The 26,299-nt window shown below is 45.4% G+C and overlaps 1 protein-coding gene and 1 non-coding gene across 2 annotated transcripts in view; both read right to left on the bottom strand.

Annotated features, from left to right (window-relative positions):
- The window catches only part of CAMK1D (calcium/calmodulin dependent protein kinase ID), a 429,737-nt gene that overhangs the window by 323,267 nt on the left and 80,171 nt on the right, over positions 1-26,299 (bottom strand). The gene's annotated exons all lie outside the window — the stretch shown is intronic.
- On the bottom strand, positions 25,785-25,914 carry LOC122892859. The gene has a single exon (XR_006381531.1). It is a non-coding gene; the product is annotated as a U6atac minor spliceosomal RNA (small nuclear RNA).

The raw sequence follows: 26,299 nt of genomic DNA, 5'->3' as shown, positions 1-26,299 counted from the left end.
ATCTGAAGTTTTCAACCCACAAGTTCACAGTTCACTTTTTTTCCCATCCAGGGATTTTGACAGTGGTGCTTTTAATTCTAAGTAAAAAGATTTTCACCTGAAATAGAAATTCCACCTCTAAGCTCCTCTTACCTGATGGATTTCCGGTTTATGTTTATAGTTGGTTTATCACTGGATCTCAAATTCAAAACAGTGAGATCATCAGCTCTGACCTGACCAAACCAATGAAGGTGAAGAGCGACAAGAAAATCGAAGGCAACAGTGAATACGAAAGTGAACACAGAAGTATCTGGCTTTGTGACACACTAGGCATCAGTGGGGGGGATGAGGGGTGGGAAGGAGGGCAAGGAGGCAGCAGATTTCCCTTCCTGTCTCTGAATTTCCAATATAATGTATGTGAGCGAGAGAAAGAGAGGCTCTAATGTTAGAAATTAACATGTATTCCTAACACAAACCAGCTAAGAAGAAAAAATGGCTCAAAAATAAGCTGCATGCCAAAAATATACTGAGCAAAGCTAGCCCAGGGTACAACATTGCCCACAGATAATCCACCCTAGATAATCTGGTTCTATAACAGAATTTAAGCTGCAAGCTGCTTCTAGTATTTACCTTCATCTGATATACTGTACTATAAATGGCTGAGATTTGCCTGGTCAGTACTGACTTGACACCTGCCAGTCCTGAGATACCCCTACCTTTCTAGGCATTTCATAGCTTCCCCTGGAGACCACCAGCAAGCCTATATTCCCCCCACCGTAAGCACAGCGCTGAAGAGATGTCTATAACCTTAACCTATGTCTCAAGTCCAAGGATAAATCCCCTGTAATATCCCTCCAATTATTCTCACCACCGCATTTCCCCTCACTGTCCCCAAATCACAATTTACGCATTTTAAAACTACATGCATTTTCCATTTGTCCTTCAACAGCTCAGGGGAGGAGAATTCTACTGAAAAACAAGTGTAACCTCAATTCACTTAAACGCATCCCACAAAAAATGAGTAACTTAAGACAGGTATACAAACAGGTTGATGTCGGGAGCACTATTCTAGACTACAACGCATAATTAATCTTTCCTCCATGAGAATTGGAATGTGCTTACAAATTCCTCATTGATTTATGTTAGTGGTGGTTTAATCTGATTCTGCATTCATTCTCTGAGAGAGCGATTTCTCCACGACCTAAGAAATTTAATTGACACAATTTATAAAAATACCATTCCAATGGTAAATTCATTCTCAATGACCATAGTACAAACTGGGGTTGGGTCTGAGCACTGAGACAATTAAAAACATGATATGCGATTCTTCCAAACTCCACCTTGTTGGCCCAAGCAGGAAAATCATAACCACCCAATGAATGTGTTTGCTTCCCTCCCCCCGACCCCAAGCAAATGTTACTGATTCATCATAGGGGATCAGCATACTTGCCAAGTGGTCCAGTAAAATCAAGGTTTTTTTCCCAACATTTCAGATTTGTCTTGCCACTTCTTAGAGGAAATACATCTAAATGGAGTCTCAATGAATCAGGTGGCATAGGGTTATGGACCAGGTCAGGCTTGGGCCTTGGTGCTCTCCAAGACCTGCCAGTCAAGAAATGCCCTCTATTAGGAGTTGAACCATGTTCCTTCAAAATCCATACTCTAAATTCCTAACCCCCAATATTTTAGGATGCAACCTTATTTGGAGACAAGGTCTTTATTGAGGCAATCAAGTTAGGGTGGCCCCTAATCCTGCATGTCTAATAACCTTTCAAAAAAGGAAAATTTGGACAAACAGACAACACATAATGGGGAGATGATGTCAAGAGACACAGGGAGAAGAGGGCCACGCCACCACCCCACCGCTTGCCTTCTAAGAGACACAGGCAAGACCTGTTTTCTGGATAGCCAAGAAGAGACTGGAGACTGCAAAAATTGTTTATAGAGCTTGCGTCATCAAAAGATTTGCCTACACGGCAAAACAAAACACAACAAAAAACCATGTTACAATGCCCTGTCATTAGTAAGAATATATAAAGCAAGTGTTCAAGGGTTTTACCTATTAATAAAACCCGTTGCACCTGCCAAAGCTGGCCATCTGTGAGGCACAGAATTAGAGCCATGGAAGCGAAGAATCCATGCCTGGCCAGAGAGGGAGGCTACAAAATCATCGCGAGAAGATGAACAGTCTGGGGTCAACGGCAGAGCCAGGAGCAGCCAGGCTCTTATGTCCAGCTCAGGGACCCCCAAGTTCCAGGGGTGCGGAGGGGGAGCAGCCAGCTCCCTGGACTGGGAAGGTCCCCCTCTTGAACAGGGCCCTTGCATGAACAGGTATGGTTGCAAATGAGGGCAGCCGTGTGTGCATTTCCTTTTTAAGTTTTATTTATTTATTTGAGAGAGAAGAATGCATGAGCAGGGGGTGGGGCAGAGAGAGAATCCTCAAACAGACTCCCTGCTGAGCTCGGAGCCCGACTCCAGCTCCAGGCTCACTCCCAGGACCCCAAGATCTTGACCTGAGCTGAAGTCAAGGGTCTGCAGCTTAACAGACTGAGCCACCCAGGTGTCCATCTGTGTGAGAATTCACCACAGCTTTCCAGTGAGTAAGATCCACGAAGAAAGTGTTCTAGGCTCTCAGCTATGAACCTCCACCTTGGAGAGAACAGCGGTGCACGGGCTTTGGGGATGGCAATCACAAAATCCACAGTATTTTCTCTCAGTGAATCCTGTGACATAATTCACAGGTGACAATGAAGCACCACCTGCCTGGTTCTCAGAGCTGGTAAGTGACAGAGAGAGGCTCTAGCCACCCTCTACTCAGTCTCCCATGATGCATTTGGGCAATCTTTCTTTCTGGTGGAATTTCCTTTTAGGCAACAGGAATTTCTTCCCCCAACCCAAACACAGGGAAAAAAAGTATAGTAATAATATGCACCTCCTTATCCTAGTATCACTCAAAAAGCAAATTTAAAGTGACCTTTCCCCATGAGGCTGGATGAGTTTTACAGCAAAAAACAAGTTAGTAAGATCAATATAAGTATTACCACAAAACCAGTATCACTCGATTTAACCTCTGTCCTACTTATGGCGACTACATCCAGGCTCAATTAACCACCGTCAGTTATACTCCAGAACAATGCAGCCCAAACATTCCCAAATATTTTCCTTCAAAGCTTGAGATTCCGTCTTCAGACACCTGACACACCACCTTGGTCCGTTCAGGCCTCTATAACAAAATACGGCAGACTGGCCGGCTTCTAAACAATGGGCATTTATTTCCCACAGGTCTGAAGGTGGGAAGCCCAAGATCAAGGTCTGCTGAGAGCCCCCTTCCTGGTTCCCAGCCTGTGTCCTCACGTGGCAGAAACAGGGAGGAAACTCCCTAGGGTCTCCTTCCTTAAGAGCACTAACCCCATCATGAGGGCTCCACCCTCTGACCTAATCACCTCCCCAAAGCCCCACCTACAGACACCATCACACTGGGGGTTAGCTTTCGACATTCAACTTCTGAGGGGACACAAACATTCAGTTGATAGCATACGCACGCTCATACCCCCCACAGACCCGTAGTTACAACCAAATGCGTACAGAGCAGGAGGATTCTGGGAAAGGCAAGGAAATGGGCCATGAAAATGTGATGTGTCCAACTCAATAAACATTTATCAAATCCCTGGTGTCCACGTGGCCCTATTTTCCTTTTCATCACCTGGCGAATGAAGCAGGTGAGCCCGGCCTGACTCCATCACGCTAAGCACATTCACTGTGGGGCAGTGGGGCTGGCATCCTGGCCTTGTTCTTTGACACCATCCTGTCTCTTCCCTCTGTCTGTCAACCTTCCCCCCCCCATCCCCTCCCTGTCCTCTGTTTAAGCTGAGTCAGGTCCCCGGGTGCCCTTTCCACACTGCAGGAACCTAACAGCCACGGGTGGTAAAAGAATCTAGCAAGTCAGAGTGTCCCAGCACCCTGCAAGCAGCTGGCTCTGATGACAGTTCCAAGGGCAGTATTGCTGTTTCACAACACTTATCACACTGTAATTAATTTCAAAACAATGTCTCTCAAGTCCTGTGCCTCCCTGCACCAGGCAGGGAGGGGACAACCCTCCAGGGGTTTTCCGGGCCAATTAAGGCTTCGCAGCCATGGCTATGGTGCAGGGTGCAGGGGGTACTAGAGATTGTACCCAGAAAAACCTGGAGACACACCAGAGGAGCACCCGCCCATTCCCTCCCACAGCCTGGCCATGTGACACCAAAATCCTGAGTGCCTGGAGGCACCTGCAAGTGTGGCTGTCCCCTTCACAGCTGTCCCGTATTATCTGGAACAGGGGAACATGGTGTCCAGCAACACGTTCCCCGTGTGCTAAGGGCGCCGCGCTCCAGGCCGCACACGGCTCTCAGCCGAGCTGGCCTTGGCCTGTAAACAGACACTGGGACAGATGGTCAACCCAAGGCAACCGTGCAGAAGGGTGCATGGATGGTCCCAAGAGCACAGGCAGCTACACACTCTAGTAACTACCCCGGAAGGGGATGGGAGGAAAGCATTCCATTCACTTAGGTCACGTAGATGGTCTATATTAAAAAATGGACTCTGGCCTCTGCATGATATACTCACTACTGCTTACTGCTATGGTCTGATAAGTCAACCCTTGTTTTGTAGGGGACTCTGAAGATAAAGTCATTTTCCCGGAGGATATGAGTCCATGGAATAGGAAGCATCCCCAGGTGTATTTTGCTACCATCACATCCATGGTTTGGGCACCCACCTCTGTGGTTTCAGGGACCTTGGAAGCTTCCCATCCTCAAAATAAAAATCCACACCCTTGAAAGAGTTAACCTTGAAAACCCCACTCCAGACTTACTGTTCTAGGAAGCATAACACCAGGCTGTTATCAGTCACTTCTACCTTCCAGTGAATGATGCAGTGAGAAGGAGAGCAGACAACATCTGTGAAGGGAGGGGACTTGGGAAAGAGAAGGGGGTATTTCCCATGCTTGTGTTCATCCACAGAAGTCACCCTGTTGAGACCCCAATATGCCCGGATTGTTAAAACGAGAATGGAGGGACCATGAACCCATCAGCGCTGCATACATTAATACATACTTTTACAGTATGTGCAAGGCACTGCCCCAAATTCACACTCTCCATTTCAGATCTCCATGCTTGCAGAAGAGAGCTGAGGGTCTGGGCAGAACGTAGTGTTCTGCTGTCAGGACAGAGAAAAACCTTAGTCCCAGTGACTCTTCAGAACTCTGGAACCTGATACCATCTTTCTGATGACAGAAGTCCTTGTAAGACCTGTCAGAAATTACTGCAGTTATCTGGTGCCTTTCTTCTGGGACCTGTGTCATCACAAGGCTGAGCTGAGGCCTGCAGCAGGCGTTGAATGTTTACAGGAGGACTCCAGGGTTGACCTAGAGTCAATCCAATGAAATCAAACCCAAATAAACGAAAGAAGCACACATCAACCAGAGTTCGCTCTGTCACAGGGCCACTCCCAAGGCCACCCCAGTTCTTCTAGAACAGCCCATGAGATAAGCCATCAAATGTAAACCTCCTGAACTGATCAATGAGTGCTCAGTGTTCCACAGAAGATGCTGGTAGTAGAGGGGTAGTTCATTTGAGGTAATCTATGCACAAATCAAAATTTTCCAGATAAAACAGAGAACTTGATCAGTAAAGGGACCACAGAAGAATCCTATTTCAATGGGAAAAGGTAGCTCCTAATTTCTCCTTTTGCCTAGGTTTAAATTTTTGTGCATTGAGTTTCCTAAAAGCAGGGCCCCTGTGACAGCCACAAGCAAAAGAGTGAAAATGGACCACTTTCTTATACCATACACAGAAATAAACTCAAAATGGATGAAAGACCTAAATGTGAGACAGGAATCCATCAAAACCCTGGAGGAGAACATAGGCAGTAATCTCTTCGACATTGGCCACAGCAACTTCTTCCAAGATACGTCTCTAAAGGCAAGGGAAACAAAAGCAAAAATGGACTACTGGGACGTCATCAAGATGAAAATCTTCTGCAAAGGAAACAAATCAACAAAACTAAAAGGCAGCTTAAAGAAAAGATATTTGCAAATGGCATATTTGATAATGGGCTAGTATCTAAAATCTATAAAGAACTTATCAAATTCAACACCCAAGAAACAAATAAGCCAGTCAAGAAATGGGTAGAAGACATGAACAGACATTTCTCCAAAGAAGACAGCCAAATGGCCGACAGACACATGACAAAATGCTCATGTCACTGGGCTCGTATCAATATGAATCAAATACAAATCAAAACCACAGTGAGATACCACCTCACACCAATCAGAATGGCTCAAATTAACAAGACAGGAAACAACAGATGTTGGTGAGGATGCAGAGAAAGAGAAACCCTCTTACACTGTTGGTGGGAATACAAACTGGTGCAGCCACTCTGGAAAACAGTATGGAAGTTCCTCAAAAAGTCAGAAATAGAACTACCCTATGACCCAGCAATCCCACTACTGGGTATTTGCTCAAAGGATACAAACATAGTGATTCAAAGGGGCACATGCACCCCAATGTTTATAGCAACAATGTGCATAATAGCCAAACTATGGACTATGGAAAGAGCCCAAATGCCCATCAACAGATGAATGGATACAGAAGATGTGGTATATATATAGATATACACATATTCTGTTATATATATATTTATCAAATATATATCAAAAAATGAAATCTTTCCATTTGCAACAATGTGGATGGAACTAGAAGGTATTATGCTAAGCAAAATAAGTCAGTCTGAGAAAGACAAATACCATATGCTTTCATTCATATGTGGAATTTAAGAAACAAAACTTATGAACATAGGGGAAGGGAAATAAAATAAGATAAAAACAGCCAGAGAGACAAACCACGAGAGAGACTCTTAGCTACAGGGAACAAACTGAGGGTAATAGGTGATGGGCATTAAAGAGGGCAGGTGATGTGATGAGCACTGGGTGTTATACACAACTGATGAATCACCAAATTCTCCCTCTGAAATTAATGATACACTCTATGTTAACTAAATTGAATTTAAATAAAAAGCTGATTAAAAAAAAAAAGCAAGTCCCCTTCAGCTATAAGTCTCTGACCCACTGCCTGCTAGTCAAAGACTAAATGATAAAAGACCTCAAATCTGACTTCTCTGCTCACTCCCGACCTTCTCATTAAATCCTGTCCTAGATAAGAGGGCATCTTGGATGGGCCACAAAGTATGTTTTTATTTGGCAGATGGTTGTACTAGTTAGGGTTCTACAGAGAAACCAAAGCAATAGAACCAGAAACAGAACCAAAAAAAATAAAGAGATTTGTTATAGTTATAATTAGTACACGTGATTATGGAGGCAGACAAGTCCCAAGATCTAGAGTGTGAGTCAGCAAGCTGGAGACCCAGGGGAGCCAGAAGTATATCTCAGTCTAAAGGTTCACAGGCTCAAGCCCCCAGAGGAGCCAATGTGGCTACTGGAATCCAAAGGCAGGAAAAAGTCAGCGTCCCAGTTAAAAGGCTGTCAGGCAGGAGGAATTCCCTTTTATTTGGGGGAGGGTCAGGCTTTTGTGCTATTCAGGCCTTCAGCTGATTGGATAAGGCCCACCTACATTAGGGAGGGCAATCTGCTTTACTCAGTCTGTTGATTTAAAGGTTAATCTGATCCAAAAACACAACTCACAGAATCACCCAGAATAATGTTTGACCAAATGTCTGGGTACCCTGTGGCCCAATCAAGCCGACACATAAAATTAAGCATTACAGTGATGCTGCCCATCTTTTGCAAGGGAGGATACAGGAGGAGGTGAACAGGCCCCACATGAATCTGAGGATCCCAGAGTGAACTTGGCCAACAGAGAGACCACGCTGCAGAGATGGAGCCTAACCACGGGACCCCCAAGAGGGAAACTTCTTTAGCACCAGGCCCTCTAGGAATCTCGTAGCCAGAGCTTCAGATGGACACCACAAGGACTCAGCTAGGGTTAAACTCTGTCCTACTGTTAATAGTGCCCTTGCAAGAGGTAGTCACAGACTGCTACTGCTATCAGGTGTTAAACCCGAGCTAATCGGCAGGGAAACAAATAGTATTACATCTTGGCATTTGGAGCGATTTTCTTTTCAAAGTTCCAAATTTCCCTTCTCTGCGACCTTGGACTCATGACTCCTGGAGAAAGTATTAACCCTGTCTGTTCATGGATAAAAACACTGAATTAGAGAGAGTTTGGTGAGGTGTGGCCCTCGCCATCCTAGTCCCTGCCTTCCCTCCCAAGATACCTGCAGTGCTCACAGCTTGCCAGCCAGATCCTTGACTTCCTCCAGCTTTCAAGGCCATGTCTGCCCAGGCCTTTCCTGTCTTCCACCAAGAGAGGTGGCTGGTGGCTGGTGGCAGCCAGGTCTGGGTGGGTGAGCCTCTCTCCAACTTGCTGGTTTGCTGCCCTGGTCCTTCTCCTTCCCCTGGATTCCCACAACCACACTGCTATGACAGGTGGAAGCAGGAGCATTATGGGCTTCAGAACCAGTACAGTACCCTCAAGAAGCCCTGTCCCCCGGAGACCGGGTGTCCTCAGGCCGCCTAAGTCTTTAGGCACAGGGGGATGGCCAGGGGCAGCCAGGATCCTCGGCCCCAACTCCCACCCTTTCCCCGTATCCATTTCCCACCGCAATCATTGGCTTTAGCCATATTTGCTAAAAATACACCTCGCTTCCTTGTTACACTTACTAATACATTCTATTTCAGGCCTGTTTGCATTCTTACTTAGAAATACCAGCATGCGTTGCAGCGAAAACTTGCAGGATGCTATAGCTTTTTCTTCAGGAAGGTTCCCCTCTGCTCTGCTGTGCTCGACCCACAAATCCAAGAAGCAAACCTTTCCTCGCTGGAAGGGAACTGGCTAAGAAACCTTTCCTCGCTGGGTGGGAATCAGTGATGTAAAGGAAAGAGGCTGCCTTGGAGGAGGAAGAAAGAGGCCAAGAAGACTCAGCTGGGCACACAGTGGAGCTGGCGGTTCCTTCTTGGCACACCTGCCCATGGGCACACAAACCTCTCGGTCCCAGTGTCACTGTCGCCCCAGAAGCAGCTACAGAGTGGCTTCTCCATGGAAGCCACACAACACAAGTTAGAAACCTGGACAACATGTAAAGAAAGCCACAAACCAGGCTGAACTCCGTGAGCCAGCCCCTGGAAGCTGTTTTCTGTGTCCGCAGCCCAGCAAAGTCATTCTTTCCACTGCACAGTGGTCCCCTTGTATGAGCTCATCCTCCCCCAAGCTAATGTCCCTGCTGGCTTCCCTCGGCCGTATTGGAAGAGCTCCCTGACTTTCCTGGCGTTTCCAAGAACTTTGGCTCTCTCCTATAATTATGTGGAGGATAATGACAGCTCTCCGTCTCTGATCTTTGCCTTCCTGGAGGGAAGGAGGTGGAAGTACCGTATGACCAATTTCAAAGGCCTTAATTCATGCATCCTTCTTCCTATTTTATCTTGGGAACTCCTCTATTGGCTTTCCTTTCTCCTAACACACATTTACCACATTTTCCTCTAACTGGAGATGAACCGCGAAGGGAAACAGTGACTGGGTACTGTTGGCAGCAGAGAAGGAAGGCACGCAAGGAAGGGAGAGGAGAAGGGACGGTAGGGCTGGGGCCAGACCCAGGGAGGAGGTGGGAGTCTTGGGGGGCAAGCCAAGCTCAGAATGCAGCTGGTGCAATATCGAGGTCTTTCTGACGGCCAAGCTCATGGGTGACAGGTGCATGGATGAGCACAGAAGGAAGCATTCAGAATGCCGGCTCTGCTCTGCCCTTTTCCAGTCTCAGGACAAGTCCTGGGTGCACATGGCTGAACTTGGAGCCATCACTGTTCACCAGGTATGAAATCACCTCATTAAAAATACAAAAACAATTTGAAAACAAAGCATGAGACTGAATGATGGTCCTCTCAACTAAGATAGTTGGGAGTTTCCCAAAGTCTGGAATGGGGGGAGGGGGAGGGTGCGGTTTCCCCAGCTCCAGGCACACAGTGGCCAGGCAGAGATGGTTAATGGCAGGTAAGAGAGGCTGATCCAGCCAGACACAGATCAGATATCTCCTGATCCTATCTAATGAAGGATCATGAGATAGAAGGAACAGGAAGCTAAGGGTGAGTATTTCTCTAACTGCATTATCTCTTTTGCACACTTAGCTAGCCTGGTGATCTGGCCAGGGAAATGATCATTGACAACCCTGAAAGAGGAGATCCTAATGTCTGAAAATCTCCTGAATCCAAGCAAGAGCAGATCTTATGCATCCATGCTTGATTCTACCCTTAGAAACAGAAAATATTGAATTCAATATTTTGAATTCAATCACATCCGCATAACAAAAGACAGTCACAACCAGGGGCTGTTTATCACGTGTGCCCAGTCCACTGAGGCTTCAAGCCCGCAGAGATGCAAATATGTGTGTAATACATATGCGCATATGGAAAAAACCCACTCATACTGCAAAGAAGTTTCCCAGAATCTCATCCCCTTTCATTTTCTTCGCTATTCCTCTGAATAGCTTGTCTTGAACACTATAGCTGCCAAGACAGAAGAATTCACTGCTTGAGAAGGGGGAAAAAAAAAAATTCTATTATTCAAACTTTCCTTGAGCGGAAGGAGAATAGTGAAAGGGGCTGGTGAGCTTTCTTTAGCAGGAAGAAGGTTATTTCTCCATTTAGCTTCCAGGCAGTACAAAGGAAAGTGGGATGCAGGGGAGCTGCCCTGAGCCCTCCACCAGGAGCCCCCACGCCCCTCAGCTCAGACAGGACTCCAAGAAATTACTTACTCGCTTTCTGTGCCCCTCCTCCCACCTTGCCTGGAGCATTCCAGAGACCAAGGGCAGGTGTGAGACCAGGGCAGGCCTGGAGGGAAGCAAGGGGAGGGAGCAGGAGCAAGGCTGTGCCAGTTCACTCACTCTTTTCAGAGATGCTAAAAGGATTAAAGAGGTAATTGTTGCTTCTGGAGCTCTTCAGCCATAAGACACTATAAATACCCGCCAGCACCCCCTCCAGGGAAAATACATTTCATTAAAGTGGAGGTGAACACTGCAGAAAGATGGGAGTGCATCGTGGAGGGATTTCCCCCCATTGTGAGTAGACCCAGTAACTACCTTGCAGAGTGAGTGATCCGCCCCGACTGGCATCTAATAGGCCTGTTCCCATGTGTCCCTCCAGTGTGCACTTATGAGGCACCAACCATCTGCTTCAGGAGCAGTAGGACACAGAGGTTAAACACAGAGGGCTCCAGGAAGGCTGGCTGGTTAGAATCCTGGTTCTGCTCGCTTACTAGCTGTCTGACCTTGGCAAGTCACTTAACTAACCTCTGTGCACCTCATGTCCTCCCCCCATGACAAGGGGATGACACCAGAACCCACCTCACAAGGTCATTGGGTTGGTCTTTGTCCTGTGGTCCACTGTGAGATCTAGAGAAGGCACAGCTATGCAAATGTAGGGCTCTAATGTCTTTTATTTCCTCTTTGGGTATTTTAGAGTAGGCTACCATTATATTAAAAACGAGGTGAAGGAGAAAGAATTGGTCAATCCGATGTGGACTGAGCACTCACTCCCATGGAAAACAGAGAAGGGAGGACAAGTCCCTGAGCTTCCCAGAGCCCCAACAAGGAAGGGGTGTTTTTATCTTTAGCTGCCAGGCAATGGCATACAAAGGGAGTGGGGAGAAGCGGATTTATCACAGGCACTGTTTAGAATTGCCAGGAGAGAGTGGTAATAAAGCAGACTGACTTTTAGTTGATGTTACTATTGTCCTAAGTTCTGTATGGACAATCCCCTCCCATAGCTCCTGCCCCCAACTCTTCCCTGTGCCTCAGTCCACCTGCCCACGCACACCAGGGGCTCACAGGAAAGAGACACGACCCCTCACTTGAATCTTCTACCAGGAAACCCTTAGTCCATCCTGGGCAGTGAGCTGGCTTCCCTCCTTGCAGGTTCCTGGGATGTATTTCCCGTAAAGCAAAGAGACACCCGCAGTCGGCCAGGCCCTGGTGGGAATCCCTGTCCTGCATTTAGATGAGCAGCTCAGACCAGAGGTTCCGAAAGTGTGGTCCCTGACACCAGCAGCAGCGGCACCTGGGAACTCATTAGAAATGGAAGCTTTCCAGCTCCATGGCAGAGCTCACTCCTGAATCAGAAATGCTGGGGTGGGGGAGGGCCCCGGCAGCCCGTGTTTTAACAAACCTTCCAGGGGATTCTGATGCACGCTCAAGTTTGAGAACCACCAGCTTCAAGAAACTTACCTCGATTTTCCAGAGTCACAGTTTTCTTATTCAGTAACAGGGGTTAACAACGCTCATCCTGTCAGGCTACAGTGTAAGATTTAAATGAGATAATACATGTCATGCACCTGGTACGGTGTCCCAAACACAGCCGGCACTCAACACACTGTACCTGTTATTATCAACGGTCAGCGGAACACATTCAGAAACAAGCGTGGAATCCATGGCAGCGCTGAAGCTCTGGGAAGTGGGTTAAAGGACAAGTCGGAGGACAGAAGTTGAAGGGAACTAGCAGACATTACTGTGCATTACCCCAGGATGCCCAGGGTCTTGGGGTCACTATCCTATGTGATCCTACCAAGTCCCACTCCTTGAGCACCTTGGGAGTTGGGAGTCCCAGGGAATAGAAGTGTACCCCCATTTTATTATTAAAATAAAGATAGTATGAGTTTTGAGGGACTGCCTCCAGAGAGGCGAGACGTGTCTGAGTTCAAATACTGGTATTTAAAATGTGTCACGGACGCATGTAGAATGTTCTCTGAATTGCTGACAGGTATTTTTGGTAAGGAATGGTGGTAAGTAGTATCACAGGCTGACTGACAGAGCGTCTGGAATTTGAGAGCTAAGGAGAGCGCCCGCTGGAAGGGTCCCATCTTGGATTATAAACTGCCATTACCTGAAATAATTCTGGAAGAAAAGACGAGGGCCTCCTCACAGCCAGATGTGGTGGACACTTGTCAAACACTTGGTCCCTCCTGCCTCCCTCAATCTCCTCCCTTTGGCTCCCGACACACACCTGCCCTGGTTCACAGTTATTCCTCTGACCCCCTTCCCGGCTCCTTCTGCAGGCTCCTCTCTCCTGGCCCATGTGGCTGCCATGCCCCGGCCTGTCTCCTAAAACCCTACTCATCCTCTCTGGGGTCTGTGCACAGGAAGACAGAGGAAGGGGACACAGCTCCCAGTTGGAGGCCACCTCTGAATCTACTGTTCACTCTTTCACTCAAATGGATATAGGAGTACACGAAGAAGAAGAAAGTCTTCCCCTCTGTGCCTTCTTTTGGGCAACCACATTGGCCTGGACACCAGATCTTCCTATCCACCCACCTACATCCCTCCACCTGATGGTCCACCAGCATCTCAAAGTCAAGACACCTGAAAGTGAACCCATTAGCCTTCCTCTAAGTCCATTCCTCCTCCTGTGTGGCTCCTTCCAATTCTATAGTAACAGGACGTAAAGCCGAGGAAATGAAGGGCTGGGTCTACTAGGAACAAGGACTGACAAGCCTATGTGAAGGTGCTGACAAGGTCAGACAATGGGGTGCTAATAGGAAAATAGTTGCAGTGACCCCTAAATTCAAGTTCAAAGTACAGTACAAAAATGTAGGTAGAAATACTTACAACATTCAACATCAAATTACTAGCTTACTTCCACCCGTCACCTTCTAAACAAACCAAGATGATATTAACCCTCCCGACAGGCACCCAAAACAAAGTCCTGACCTGACAAGAGAATTTTTGGTAAGGAACTGTAACCATCTTCAAATAAGAAGTTGTGGCGTGTTATGTATACAGTGAAATATTCAGCCATAAAAAACAAAAAGTCCTATCACTTCCAACAACATGGATAGAACCTGAAGGCATTATGCAGAGTGAAATAAGTCAGAGAAAGACAGGTACTGAATGATCTCACTTCTATGTGGAACCTTAAAAAAAAAAAAAAAAAAAAAAAAAAACACCTCAGGAAAAAATATAAGATTAGTGAACCACCAGAAGTGGACGGTGGGGTGGGGGAACGGGAGGAAGTTGGTCAAAAGGTACAAACTTCGAGTCATAAAATACATTAAGTCCTAAAGATGGAACACACGGCATGCAAACCGTAGCAAACACGGATGATGGAATATGGGGCAGTTGTACAGAGAGCAAATCCTAAGAGCTCTCATCACAAGGAAACAATTTTTTCCCTTTTTTCTGTTTTTTTTTTGTTTTTAATAGTGTCTCTATGAGAAGATAGAGGTTAGCTGAACCTACAGTGGTTATCACTTCACTATATATGGAAATCAAACCATCACGCTGTAGGCCTTAAACGTATACAGTGATATACAGTAATTATTTTCAACAAAACCAGAAAAAAATCAATTCATACTAATTATATAGGATCTTCACTAGTTTCCAATTTCACTACATGGTAACATTGTAATCATCCTTACACATCATGTGCAGGGCCATGGAGCTTCTCCCCTTATTTCGGATTGGTCCAAAATAGAGGGACACTCATGACCTCCCAGCACCCCCCCTTTGCCAGACATCCTAGTTCTGGGGACCATTAGCCACCATTTAGAAACCTGGGATTCACTCCAGACTCTTCTCTCTTCCTCATGCCCTACCATGAAGTACAAACTCATGAATGCCCTAAATTCGACTTCCTAGACTGGGCCCCAGTCAGCACTGGCCCCACCAGCCCTGCCCCTCCCTCACATGCCCCCCACACACACACACTTCCACAGCTCAGGGAGCCATCCCGTCCCATCCTGCTTGGGTTTTGTAAGTGAATGCTTCCTGTTTAATGTCCACTATGCTTCCTGTTCCCCCAAAGTGGGAAGGAGGAACCACGCTAAACCACACTCTTCCTAAAATCTACCTCTACAACTATATTAAGCATGATTCCTTTGACATGGTAGTAAAGGGAGGGAGAAGAAGGCAATTCTTCCACATGTGTTTATCCCCACAAACACATCTGTGTTATATTCCCGAGGTCAGACCTAGGACAGAGTAAAACCACATGAATACCCAAAGGAACTGAAAGCAGGGACTTGAACAGATACTGATCTATGTTCATAGCAACGCTGTGCACAACAGCCAAAACGTGGAGGCAACCCAATTGCCCATTATTTGAATGGATAAATGAAATGCAGTCTCCCCATTCACCAAAGTATTATTCAGCCTTAAAAAGGAAGGAAACTGACACCTGCTACAGCATGCGTGAAACTTGAGCCCATTAGTATAAGTGAAATAAGCCAGACACAAAAGGTACTGTGTGATCCCACCGACACGAGGTACCCACGGTGGTCAAATTCACTGAGACAGAAAGTAGAATGCAGGTTCTAAGGGCTGGAGGGTGAAGGGATATGGGAAGTTATGGCTTAATTGGTACAGAGTTTCAGTTCTGGAAGACAAAAAGTGTTCTAGGGACGGATGGCAGCGATGGTTACACAGCACTATGAACGTACTTCATGTCACTGACCTGCATGTGTAAAAATGGTGAAAAGGGTAAAGGACATGTTACCTATTTTCTACTACGATTTATTCTGTTCGAATTTTGTTTATTCATTTATCTGAGAGAGAGCACATGTGAGCAGAGGGAGGGGCAGAGGAAGAGAGAGAATTTCAAGCAGACTCCACAATAAGGGCAGAGCCCACCACAGGGTTAGGATTAGAGCTCATGACCCTGAGACCATGACCTGAGCCGAAACCGAGTCCGACGCTTAACCAACTGAGCTACTCTGGTACCCCCATACTACAGCTGAAATAATAGTTTTTAAAAATACTCCTGAAAGAGGTACCAGTTAGGGACCCCTATCACAGAGGAGCCAGAAGCCTCCCCAGGAGCACTGTCGGTAAAATAGCCAGCCTCCCCTCAGACCTGGAAGTGGAACCAAAGTACAAAGTGAATTAAGAAAAGTGTCTTTAAAAAAAAAAAGTCTTTTTATTGTATAGCAAAATACTTCAAATCACATAAACATATTGATTATTGAATTCACACATTCAATCCTATTAGCATATAGGGCATGTTTCGTTATAAACTAGCACTAGTTTAAAAATAGACCCCAGAGCTGCCTTTTTGGGACGTAGAATTCTGAGAAAGCCATTCTACAAGACGCTCCACCAGATTCCCACACAACAACGGCAGGGCCTTCTAAGCAGCCTTCCTAGATCAAATCTCCATCTGTCTCTACAGAACGATCTGTACAAATTGCAGATCCTTTTCCCCACCAGTTAACCCCTTCCTGTCATTGCCCACAACCCGCGGAATGAAGTCCGGCTCTGGAGTGTGAGACGTGGCCGCTGGGCTTCCAGGAGAGTGAGCTCTGGGCTGTGCAGTTACACAGTGGACCCCCTGACCCAAAGCCTATCTCCACCCTCAGTCGAAGGACCTTCTGTCCATCTCAACCTCTCTGGTCTTGGTTTTTTCATCTCTAAAATGAAGACAGCAATAGTTCCTACCTCTGAGAGTTGGTATGAGGGGTAAAGGATGTCTGTGACATGGTTGGTCACCTGATAAGCAAAGCCAGCCCCATGCCGGCCACTAAAATACAGGTTCGGCATCTTCAATGAGGTGCTGTTTCCAGTTAGAAGTCAACAAGGAGAATACACGATCTCGGGCCCAGAAGGGAAGGTGACAGAAAATCCTAAAGGCAGCAGCCCCTGCTGTGTACAGAAGTCGCTGATGCAGCCAGGGCCAAGTCCCGCTCCCCATGGGGAGTGAGCTTGCTCCCCACAGCCTGCAGTGGGCCTGCCCACAGGCAGACACTCTGTGATCAGTGAACGGCCACTTGGCCCCCAGCTTTGGATCGATACTGACAAATGAGAATGAACTAAAAATAAACATAGGAAAACATACAGTGGGGAGAAAGAGGAGAGGGAGCAGAGAGAGACGAGAGGATGTGTCTGGCGCTCTGCTTTGGGAAGGCTAGTGGGACCCCTTGCCCCCACACACACCCCCTGAGGCCCTGGTCAGTACAGAGGTAGAGGTGCACTGGGCCAAGGTACATACTTCAAGATAGGACTGGGTTTCTTGGGATTCAAATGACATATTCAGTATTGGGGGGAAAGATTTACAATAGGAGAAAATGGCCAGGATACGGCATTTAATGATAAATGGAAGAAACAATACACAATAGGAAAGTAAACTGTGTTAACCATGCATAGAAAAAGCCTGGAAGATACATTTTTATAACTTAACAGTGGTTATGTCTAAGGATGAGAGTCAATTTTCATAATCTTCTTCAAGTCTTTATCATACAAGGGGTAGGGGGAAGCACACATGCTTTCATTTACAAAGCAAGCCTACATGTACTGTATAGAGTCAAAGTTTTCAAAGGCATTACAGAAAGTCATCATAAAATCTAAAAGGCAAAAGTAAGCCTCAAGGCTAGCTGTTTTATATAATAATGGACATTCTGCAATAATCCAAAAATATCTAATCATCTGGTTGCTTACTAATATGTGAACATTTGGAATCATTGAGACATATTGTTGGAGCCAAAGAAAAATCCAAAGCAATGAAACAGAAATTTACCATCATTTCTTTCTGGTATTCAGCCATTTACTTCAATATCAGAATATGCTCTGAAGAAAATGTTCAATACTTAACGGCAAAAAATAATAATAATAATAATAACCTGGTAAACCAAAAAAGTGAGAACAGAGAAAAAAAATCTGCCAGGAATAACAAGGTTCTATGAGAACCGATTATATATAAAGGCTTAAAAGAATAATTGAACATGTGCATTTTCCAAATCCCTTGAAAGGGTCATTTCAACTAAATTGTTCTCCAAGTAAAATAAAACATTATTTTCTCCAGAAGCTGCAAAATTTAAAAACCGGATTCTTAAAACCTTATTCAATAATATTATACTATAAGCACGTTTGCCAACGCACTTTATTATATTAGCTTTTCCTGGAGAATGATCTCAGGGTTCCCACATAGTAAGCAGTTGTTACGCAGTTATTTAAGAACTAGTAATTCCTGTGAAAGGTGTGTCTTTTATTTCTCCAGATCTATGGCAGAAGGTGGCCAACCAAATAAGGGAATATTATGCAAATGTTCCTTTCTTGGCTCTGCCCCAGCGAAAGTAGTGATGGTAATGCCAGCAGCCTGCCCACCGCTTAGGGAAGGCCTGGCTCAGAGGGAAGAGTTAACTGTGAGTTAGTTACTTAGACAGGCAGAAACCCAGAGGCTTTTAAGTGGGAAAAGGGGAGGCTGGGGGGGACCTCTATCTTCTAACCTAGAAGGCTGGATTCGGCTCGGGAGTATAAAAACGCTGGGTGGTTTTTCTCTCCTTAAATAGAAACAAGGCCATGTTCCCACTTCAGAGAAGCTCCTTCAGCTCAGCGGGACCCTGGGCTTCAAGGGTCCCAGAAACATAACGGGCTCCTGCCTTCTGCACCATGACCCTCTCCTGACCCCGCCTCCTCAGTGTCAGGGGAGAGGCAGGTCCTCATTCCCTGGAAATGTCTCCCTAGGGAGAAGCTGACTTCATTTCCATCAGCACGAATGACCCACCTTTCCAGCACGGTGCTGTGCAGGCTGCACAGGGCAGAGGAGATTTGGTTAAGAGGCTCCTAAATCTTGAATAAAAAGAGGCACCACCAGCCCTCCAATACATCCTTATTTGCTTGCCTGAATCCAAAAAAAAGAAAAAAGAAAAAACCACACAAAAGGAAAGAATGACAAAAACTGAGGCTAATTCCCAAGGCTTCTGGAAATTCTGGTTCAGAAGGGGGCGGTTGTGGTCTGGGATTTGGGTGTAGACCAGACTGAGGGCCCCTGTAAGCCTAAACCCACAGCACGTGTCCCTGACACATGGCTGGAGCAGGGAGGTCATGGGCAGCAGGAAGGGCCCCCACCAGTGGCCACCTCAGTCCTGGAAAATGCAGGACAGTGCTCCCTCCTTGCCTCCGGGCTGCCAAACAGACTCTGTTTGGCACTGTTCTCAGCCCCAAGCCTGCCGCCCTGGAAAACCTCTCCTCCCCAACAGGGGACCCCCTCGTTGCCCCACACTCAGCTCCCCACTGCAGCTAGAAAGCAGCCTCACCCCAACAACTGATCGCAAAGTTCTGGGCCCCCCTTTGCCACAGGAGCCTGCAATCTGGCTCTCTTGTCTCCCTGGTCATACTTCACCATTTTAAAAGCACTTAAAAAAAATTTTTTTTTTTTGAACAGGGGCACCTGGGCGGCTCCATCAGTTGAGCATCCAACTCTTGGTTTTTGGCTCAGGTCATGATCTCGGGATCATAGGATCGAGCCCCAAGATGGGCTCCACACTCAGCACAGAGTCTGCTAGAGACTCTCTCCCTCTCCCTCTGCCCCTCTCTCTCTCTCTCAAAATGAATAAATACATCTTTTTAAAAATATTTTAACAAAATCAGCAGATCATATGAATGACATGACAATGGCAACATCCTGGTTATGATATTGTTATATTTTTGTCAGAAAACGTTGCCCCATTGGAGGAACTGTATAAAGCGTATACAGGATCTCTCTATATCATTCCTTATAACTTCATGGAAATCTACAATTACCTCAATCAAATTTCAATTTTTAAAAAAACCCAAAGAACATATTTTATAAGCTTCACAGGAATAAAGATCAATCAAGAGGTCATCCTACTTATGGATGCTCCTAAAAACCAACCCTGCTCTCCAGTAGTAGAAGCTTCTGCAGTATGTGTATTCAACAAGTGTGTACATCATCCCCCTGTGTGCTGGTTACTGTACCAGGCATGATGAGGTCTGTCTCAACTGATGTTCTCAGAAAGTAAACAGTGACAAGAGAAAAGTCACTGAGGCGGTCCTTGTGTAATGGACAGTTTCATTAGTTTTAATAGAGGTGAAAATACTTAGTTAGGTACACAGTAAGCAACTGCACTGTTTGGGTTTAGTTATTTTCAAGTCACAATTTGTCAGTGCCCAGAGTTCCACCTGTCGGGAAAACACGAGCGTGGATTCCCAGCCACCAGCTCACTGTGTGCCACACGCTTAAACATGGCAGCCTCTTTCCGTTCCTTCCAAGTATTTATGAGCAAGTTTCTTAAGTGGCTGAGGGGGAATACAGTATTTGGGTTGCTTTTTTTAAAAAAAAAAAAAAAAAAGTGACCAAAACCTTGTGTGCCTTTTAGCAGGAAAGTTCCAGAGATCTTAAAAAGAAAACGTGTTCCTGGCCATGACAATCCTTGCTCAACACATTGCTTTGTTTGGCAGCTGCTGTTTGTCTAGAGGGGGTATAGGTCTCAACTCATGTAAACAGCCCTTTGGAGCTATCCAGTGACCATCCTGTAACTCAGAAGGGCCAAAGGCACAGTCCCAGCCACAGATTCTTCTCAAAAGGCAAAGGTTTAAGGCACCGACAATCTCCCTTAGTATATTTAGAGCTGGTTGTACTTACCAAAGTATTTCTAGTCCATTATCTCATTTGCTCCTTATAAGGCTTGTCAATACTTCTGCATGAAAAAACCAAAGCTAACTCAAGTATTTGTCAATTCTTGGTTACTCGGGAATTGATGATTCACGATTACGTTAGCCTTTTGGATGCCTCCTCCTATCCTACATGGCATTTTACCACTTTTCTACCAGTGGATTGGCCGTAGCTTGAGTGACAGAGAATGAGTCTTGAGTCAGAGAGGTGAGGTTAGAGCCCAGCTCCATGACTCAGTGGGTGGCCCTGCTTGAGCCTCTTGGAACCTCTGTCTCTTCATCTAGAACAGGGGGGTAACACCCACATTGCAGGGCTAAAGCAGTCATTAAATGCAACACCTAGATAGCACACGTGGTGATTGTTCACAATATTAGCTCTTCTGTCAAAAGTTAGTTTTTAAAATAAGATTGGTTCCATAGAAACAAGAAGTAAAAACTGAAGTGAAATTTCTCGATTATCAAAGAATTTATATTATCTACAAGAACCCCTGAATTCATGGGCAATTGAGGACATCTGATCATCTGTAGCTGCTACAGAAATGCCCAGATGACCAAGAAGATTTCTTTTTTATTTTCATTTATATGAGTTAGTAAAGAAATGTTCCATTATCTTACCCTTCAGGGAGAAATCCATTAAAAAACTGCATGTAACTAAAATCCACAGAACACTAAGTACAGTGTGTTCTCATCAGATTTCCACATTTTAGTTGTACACACAAACTCAGAATTTAGGAACGCTGATTCTCTGCCCATGTCTGGAACGACTGGGACACAGGTGTGCTGTTTAATCTAACCTGCTTAAGGTTAGAATGGCCTTATAAACCATATATAAGTGGCCAAATTTCAAAGAATATCAAACATGAGAAAACATGTTTGGAGTGAATTTATTGACCTCTCCCTTCCGCCCTGTCCAACATTAGCCACTAACACTAAACTTCTCAAATTATAGTATGTGCACCAGGAAGTAGGTGGAGCCACAAGGTTACAACAGCGCATCTTCCTAGAATATCGGCGTTCCTGAGTGGGAGCCCATGAAACACTCAGAGATGCCCAAGTTCATGTGTTTACCACTCTCTGAACTTGAGAGCAAGAGGAAGACTGAAAAGCACTACTGAGGGGCACCTGGCTGGCTCAGGTGGCAGAGCAGGCAACTCTTGATCTCAGGGTTGTGAGTTCAAGTCCCATGTTGGGCATGGAGCTGGAAGGAAGGGAGGGAGTGAGGGCAGGGAAGGAAGGAAGGAAAAAGGAAGGAGGGAGAGAAGGAAAGAGGGAGGGAGGGAGGAAAGGAGGACACACAACACTATTGAGGGTGAGGGAAAAGACCAATTTACAGAACACCCATCTGCCAAGGCCTATGCTAGGTGTTTGCATATCAGTCATCTTAATTCCACACTTAGTCATTCAACAATCATGGGAAGAAGACAGGGAAGAGCCAGTGACTTTTACTACTGTTTTGAGATACATTTTAACTAGGCTTTCAGAGCCCTGCTCAGCATTAACAACACATCCTTCAAGTCATGGGCCCTAGATGAAAAAAAAAAAAAAAAGTTCCAGGAAAATGCCAGCAGCCACCTCAGACATGAGAAAATCAGTTGATATAGATACAAAATGTGCTGGCAGGTTATGAACTTTGTTTAGTTAAAAAGGGCAACTTCTGAATATAAACATATGACCAAATTTACTAATAAATACTAATAAGCCCCAAGATGTGATACATTTTGTTAAGAACCTCTGTTAATATTTCGTTAAGAACCTCTTGGAGGGGTACCTGGGCGGCTCAGTTGTTAACCTGACTTCGGCTCAGGCTGTGATCTGGGGGTCCTGGGGCGGAGCCCTCCGCCTTCCAGCAGGGAGGCTGCTTCTCCCTCTTCCTCTCCTTCTACCCCTCCCTCCACTTGTGCTCGCTCCCAAATAAGTAAAATCTTTTTAAAAAGAACAAAAAGAAGCTCTTAGAGTTTATTTGGTTTCCCTAACCCAGGCAGGCAGGAAATAAGTTTGCTCCTGACAGAAATTTCAGCCACTGTTTGCTCAACAGAATCTTGCCAAGAGACGTACCTTCTTTGCCGTACTGCACACCATCTCTCCCCAGCCCTCTCAGAACATTCCTTGACCCTGCTGCTGCTAAGCACCGCCCTCTGAGCTCTTCTCACCAACGTGAAAGGATCCCATTACTGCACTGGACAGAAATAAAAACTCCTTGACTCGCCTTGGCCTGTTCAGCTGGTGGGGCCTGACCTCCCACCCATCACCTATGGAATAACACGCACGACACAAAAATCATGTGCTGTGAATGCCAATGAAATATACAAATACCAGATATTTTTGTTGTCCTGACTATCGTATTTTACACCCATTCTGACAGACTGCCTTGAGACACCCACAGATGTGGTCAAATGCCCAGCAGCAGTTTAAAAAACTTTAAACAGGCCAGATATACAAATTGTCAATTTGGTAAAACAGGAAAAATTATTTGTCATGAAATTAACAGAATCTGGGCTTTGGCAGAACACTAAACCCGCTATAAACATACACTCTTCTTCCGCTGACTCAGCAAGGAGCCAGGGCTCAGGCTGTGTGCAGAAGATATAAAAAGTGTTGGCCGAGAACATTCGCGCAAAGTGGACACCAGAGGACCATTTAACTGTGTGGTTAGAAAACGGATTTGCTTCCAAGAAAAGCAATTCTTTGGTTTCTGTGACGGGCAACAAACTTCTTCCATCAAAGCTGACATGGCAAAGGAATGCAGTCTCCACCCAGGGTGGCTGGTCTTCTGTGAGAAGCACGTAGGGTCCCCAGTCATAGGGGAAGAACACACCCCACATTACAAGTGATTTCACAGGCTGCCGCACTGCTTTTAGACATGCTTACTCTACAAACATCCCCCAAAACTGGCAAAAGGCATCAGAGAATTCGTTCCATCATCCGTTCTCACCTCTGCATCCCTGTGGTTCTTACTTCCACTCTGGCAATGAACTTCGGAAAGAAAACACAACCTAGTGTGAGCACCGGACCTAGACCCTCACAGTGCCTAGATCCCTTGCAGCCGCTTAATAAAAGCCTCACTCTCTGCAAGGTGGCTTTACTGTGCCAGCAATGGACACCACAAATAGTCACACCATCAGGGAACAGCTCCAGTAACCCCCAGAGTCAGGCCCAGGAATGTCACACATTCCTGTAAGGCCATGACAGACAGGCGGCAGACTAGAGGAGCTCACCTACCAGGAAGCAGAGACCACGTTCTCCTGAGCTCACCCTGAGATTCCAAGAGAGAACAGCTCTGACCAAGTCCCAAATAGCCACTCCTCCCAGATGGCTCAAGTCTCTTAAGCAAGCAGTGGGCAACAGGAAAACACACTGGCAAGCCTCCATGGTCATCACCTTTCCGTGCATTCCCTAGGATGACAAAGGATCCCTGGGACCCCTGAGTGTTTCCTTACTATTTCTACAGAGAGCACTTTATTGGGATTATAAAATAAGGATCTTCATTACTTTGTTTTTGTTGTTGTTGTTGTTTTGTTTTGTTTAACTTAAATCTGACTTCTGGTGGTTTCTTAACTAAATCACAAACCTACGCTTGTTTGTGAATATGCTGGCTCCAGATAGATCTGTATTTTGGTCTTTAGTTGCCAGGAAAATTCCAGACTCCCAACTCTGGCTGCCAGTCTCGGTGTTTTTATTCCATCAAATCTGAGCAAGACTTAAGCAGTGGGCGAAGTAGAGATGCGAGAGGCACGTTGACCGTCACAATTTCCTACAGCCTTTGATCTCCGTTTCTCCGGTTTCACCAGAACTTAATGGAACTGAAAGGAACGGGGGGGGGGTGGCTCTGCCTTTAAAAAATCATGTCATCATTGAAATTTTAAAAAATAACTGTATTAATATTTCATCTGATTCAGAAATGGTAAAAGAGAAATCTGCCAGTAAAAGGCCAGAATGAGAAAAAAACAGAGGAGAAATGTTGCAAATGACTACATCATTTACCGTGGGAACATCTCTATAGTGTTTTAAGAAAGTAATTGTCTTGAAGATACATTGGAATGTGAGCACTATGTGGGGGGGAGGTGTTTCAATTTCCTACACCTAATATGTCACAGTAAAGGGACAATGTACACTTAACCACTTACTGAGTGGAAAAAAGTAACAGACTTTTCAGAGTAATATCTATGGTCATAGTCACAAATCATAGAGATAACATGATCCCCAAAGCAGCCCCACTGTTGTGAAGACAAACTATAATGGTCAAATCAACTTGTGATTTATTCACCTAAATTCTGGTCTCCTGCCCACATAGTAGTAGATTGGGGGGCTACTAAAATGTGTTTCTTTATTTGAAATTTAACTGAAGAGATAATGAGATTATGGTAAAATGACATTCTGAGCACTGTAGCCAAAGAATGAAAGTGAGAATTTACCCCTCTTTATTATCCTACGGGTCATAATACTATGCACAAACTCGGCTTGAACATGCAGGAATACAGATCAGCAGTTAACCTCCCTCCTGACCTCAATGGGGTCTGCTCTCACCTCCCTCCCCAGGGCACAGTGCATAAGCCTTCTCCCCTTTGATCATCATCTCCTTGTTGTCTGTCCCTTCAAGCAGCTCCATGAAAGCTTGGACCTTAAGGCTCCCACTGACAGCCCCTAAGATAGCGCCTAGCACATCAGATTGGCATACTGGTTCAATAAGCACCTGAGACTGAATTACTGAACTTGAGAGCTTCTGAGAAAGGAAATGGAGAGGATGACCTCACCCTTTCATGATGCATTCAACCGGCTTCCCTCTGACACCTGCTCTTGGTCTAGTTCAATGTCAAGGGGCATGCTCGGACAGATTCGCTTTTGTTGGTAGGTTGTCTTCTACAGGATTCCAAAAGTCAACACAATAAAAAAAATCCATTGCAGACAGATCCATTCTTACACCTACTCCCAACCCCTACATTCCCTGCTCACTGCTACATGGACTGTATTCGTTTCTTATCTTTCCAGTGTTTCCCTATGCAAATATAAGCAAATTCCCCTATATATCGCCAGATCCCCATCTCTCTTACATGAAGGTTCCATGGTCTACACACCAGTCTCCAGCTTGTTGCTTCCACATGGCAATGTAGCTGGACACCATTCCACATTGGAACACACATCGTCACTCTCTCTTAACAACCACACAGTACCCACTGCACACGGACACCGTCCTTCAACCACTCCCTCACAGAGACTGCCATACACCTGGTAACTTCAGGTGCCTGGTGTTACACACAAAGCTTCAGTACTAATCTTGTACAGGTGTCACCTCAAGACGTGTGCCGGTGTGTGTGTGAGAAAAACTCCTGGAAGAGGATATCTGTAATGTTGGTTTACACTGTAGGGTTGTTAAGAAATACTGTTGGGTATTATAAAGAGATGGTGATAGCTTCAATGTATGTATGTGCTACGGGGCACTGGAATTTTTTTCCATTCTTCTCAAGGAGAGTGCTAACCTGATTCTTTGCTTTCATAAAACACAGACCCTTTGAAATTTTCAATCGATGCAGCATTCCCCAATGGTAGCCGGAGTTTAGTTTCCTATTCTACTTCCACCCATCAATTTTCTAGGCTAACAGATTTTCCCTCTAGTAACCTATTAGAGGAAAACAAGCTCTCTAAAAAAAGCCTTGAAAGTCTAGTTAATATGGGTGGAATTAAATTTTTATAAGAGTATTCAGGGATTCTAAATCAGCAACAAATAGTTTTTTTTTTCATCACAATACCCAAAATGACATGGAAAGAAAAACATAAATGAATATTTAAAAACCTCATTCATTCCAATGCAGAGACCCCCCGAAAGTAGTTGATATTCTGAGTTTTTTTAGTAATTCATGACTTGACTTTTTTTTTTCACAGTGACAAC

The sequence above is a fragment of the Neovison vison genome, chromosome 12 (genome assembly GCF_020171115.1).
Source record: "Neovison vison isolate M4711 chromosome 12, ASM_NN_V1, whole genome shotgun sequence".
NCBI lineage: Eukaryota > Metazoa > Chordata > Mammalia > Carnivora > Mustelidae > Neogale > Neogale vison.
The sequence above is the reverse complement of the archived record's forward strand: the minus strand, read 5'-3'. Positions and strand labels throughout refer to the sequence as shown.